Raw genomic sequence first — 3,650 nt, forward strand, 5'->3', positions numbered from 1 at the left:
AGCGTGCTCGGTTGCACGTTGTCATTTGACGTCGCCATTTTGACGTCACCGAAAACATGGCCACGCTCCGCGGCTGGCGGCGTCGGCGCGGTGTAGGCCAATCGTGCGCGCCGTTAACCGAACGAAGGCGCCGAACAACGATCTGCGATCGCAGCCCCAATGTTTCGTTCTCGTCTTTGTTGCCTCCTTCTACAGAGCTCCTTTTCTGCCACGCTTTTTTGCTAGAGAACGCCCCTTTCATAAAGAGAAATAAAGGACGAAGATTGGACACGCGAAGGCGCTGCGTCGAAAACAGAAAAACATATGACTTGTTGCGTCCGCGCCCGTGACTCGACATAAAATTCGAAGGATGCTTAAGCTGCGCCTTTAAGAGTGGAATGGGATAGAATTCGAACATCCCTGACTGCTCTTCACGCTTCCCGGCAAATGGAGCATGTGTAATTCTAATGTTTACCTGGAAACGCGTGCCGTGTGTAGTGACTTGTGAAGGAGAGGAAGAGAGAAGTGCATGAACGGCGAGCTTTGTGGCGGAAGCATGGCCTCTTGCGCGGTTCGCGATGCGGCGGAGGCTACCGAGAGCCGCAGTTAAAGGGACACTAAAGGTTAGTATGAAGTAAAGTTAAAGTGATAAAGCAATGCTCTAGAAGGTCTAAGGCGTCAATATAATCGCGAACAGAGCTTTAGGAACCGAAAAATTAAAGTAAATGCTTCACACTATTTAGACCCTCCAGCGACATTCCGGTACTAACCCGATGACGAAGCCACTCCTCATCACAATTTATATCACTATTACTCAACTACTCGTATTAAAAAGATCATTTCATTAATTATGAAGGATTAATTATTGATTAATTATGAGACGGAAGAAAATGCTACTTGTCTACTCATATTGGATTCTAAGAAAAAATAGCATTTTGACGCTACGCTTGAGTTGTATGGGTGATCGAAAGGTTTCGTTTTCGCTCGACTCTGCGTGCTCGACTTTGGGCCACGCGCGCTTTGGAGTTTTAGTTGTTTTGTTATGACGTCGTGCTGGGGTGGTCCTGCTGGCTCGCAAAACTTGCATTTGGAAAAAGCAGCGAGAATGCCACGTCCATATTATGTCGTGGGATGCGCGATCGGTCCGCGGAAATTGGCCAAGGTCAGTCGCAGCGGCGAATCCAACGTTACATATCACTCTGTGCCAACGAGTGAACTTCTCCGTTCGAAGTGGTTAAGTGCCGTACCTCTGCCCCAACGCGCTGGAAAAGAGCCGAAAAATCACGTAGTGTGCTCGCTGCACGTTGGTGCAGAATATTACGAGTTCGACGCCGACTTACTGAAGTCGTGTGGAGGGCCTTCCAAAAGAGGCCGCCGCCGTATAGTAGTACGCAACGACGCCGGCAGCGCGAGCTTTCAGCAGCAGGTCACGTTCATCAGTGCTTAAATCGCTGAAGTCTGGCCCAGCATCGCGAGCCGATGTGTCGTTGCCGGGGTCGTCCTTTGCAACGAGCGTCGAAGTTGGCGTCAGAAAATAAAGAGCCAGCTTATCGTCGCGCTTTTTCCCTTCCGCTAGCCAGCATAGTTTCTGGCCGCGCGTTTGCGTTTTGCGCAGAAACGCCGTAGCGCCGTCTGCGGGCGCCGTTTTACTCACCGACGACGCAACGTCACTATGAGACCATGACGTCACCACTCCTCGATCAGAGGGCAGGCGATTTGAACTGCGCTAGAGGTACGCCGACGCTCCAGAACGCATTTTCTCTTAAAATACGTCGCTTCTTCGCACAGAAAAAAGTGTTTCGAGGCTTCTGGTATGATATTTCAAGAGTCCACGTTCACTTAATGTTGACCTTTAAGTGTCCCTTTAATGGAAGACACCGGGCGCGCCGCTCCGTAGACCTCGAGACGCGCATCGCGGCGGCGCGCGCAAAATTGCGGACGCCGCGGCTGGTCTGTGAACGCGCGGCCGGTTTGTGCTTGTGAAGGGGTTCGCTTGAGTTTTTGCGCAAACGAATTATTTTTTCTGGTACAGTGAAATTACACTCCGAGAGCTATTGTTTCTGTAGGTGTATGCAAGTCGTAGTTTACAATTTTTCTGCGTATTTTAGCTTGTGAAATTCAATTATTGCAGTCAATTCCTTGCACCATATAGAAGCCCTGGGTAAACGTGGGTGTAAAAGCTTTTTGCGGATGCGACGCCGGACGCCGGATTTCCTGCGACACGGTCTCCTTAACGCTGTCGCGTTAGAAGCGTCCGCCGCGGCGGGCGTAAGCTGAGGCTACGCTTAACTGTGCCCGTCGAAGCCGCCACAGCACCAGTCGTAGCCTGGCTACCCCTCGGCTACTCTCGGACACCGCCGGCGCGGAAACATGCGCGCTTGCAGTCACGGAGGGACGCGCATGCGCGAAGCAGGGGTGCGCCCCACACTCTCGTGTCTTGAAATATTTTGTGGACGAGTGCGCGCCATCGCGCTATTGGAAATTGCTGAATAAGTGAGACACGACGAGATAACGACTGCTTTCTTATCGTCAACGAGCGCATTGCACGCCGTGAAAGAAAGCTTCCACATGTGAACTGATATCGGGGAAAGAAGAAAACAGATATACGAATGGCTCATTTATACGAAGAAATACTACAGACATCCCTATAGTAGGACAATAAAAATATTTAGTTGTTTAGCCTGACGGGTGAAACATTGAAAGTAATTATAAAATATGGAGACGCCAAACTAACCGACACACACAAGAGAGGAGAACGGCACAAGGCGCCAGTCGCAACTGCAAATGTGGCGCCTTGTCCCCTTCTCTTCTCTTGTGTGTGTCGGTTTGTTTGGCATCTTTCATATTCTACAATGAACAGCTACCAACTAGCTTTTTAAGATATATTGAAAGTAATAGCAAGATTTTGGCGTGGCGTTTCAACAACCCGGTCGATGCTCTTGCTACAGGCGGCGACGATGTATTGTCGCGATGCAGCACGCAAGGACATTCCGGCTGTGCAGGAGGAACAGCGCCCTGGCAGCTACCAGGCTTCACACAATGCTCCAGTTGCGAAAAACTTTGCCAGATGGCGTTGCGAGCGTCGCACCTCCATTGTGCACTGTACATGAGACAGACGATAAACCATCGACGTTAGTCTGCGAAAAGTTATTATCAGTCGGCGTCCGATTAATTCGTTGTCTACTGTTACTAGTTAATATAAATAATCTATAATCTCTACATGGTATAAAATGTTTCACGATATCCTTTTATAAGATTCCGTATTGACGTAAGAAGTCACGCCGATCATACGCGTACGATCTAAGGTCGATCCAAATAGGTCGCGAAGCTTCGGGCGAAAAGCGGTCCAGTACAAATTGTCACCGACATCAGCAAGGGTGGCTACAGGAGCAGCGATTGAAGCGCGACTATGTTTGGAGGGAACAAACATTAGGAAAGAAAAAATCGTTTTTCAATTCAAGCGAGACACAGTTAGATTCATTCAACGAAAATAAAGTTTCAGTTCAGTCTTATATATTCGTGACGAGTTAAGAAAATACAAGTTTGTTTAATTTTAGTATTAATATTGAATGCATTTCTTTTCAGCGCCATCGTTACAGGGGGCGTTGACGCCGCTGCCACTCGCAATGCATTGCAGCTCTTGAATTGTGCAGAAAGGCGCGCTCGTAAAG

Source organism: Dermacentor albipictus, chromosome 7 (assembly GCF_038994185.2).
Source record: "Dermacentor albipictus isolate Rhodes 1998 colony chromosome 7, USDA_Dalb.pri_finalv2, whole genome shotgun sequence".
In the NCBI taxonomy this organism is placed as follows: domain Eukaryota; kingdom Metazoa; phylum Arthropoda; class Arachnida; order Ixodida; family Ixodidae; genus Dermacentor; species Dermacentor albipictus.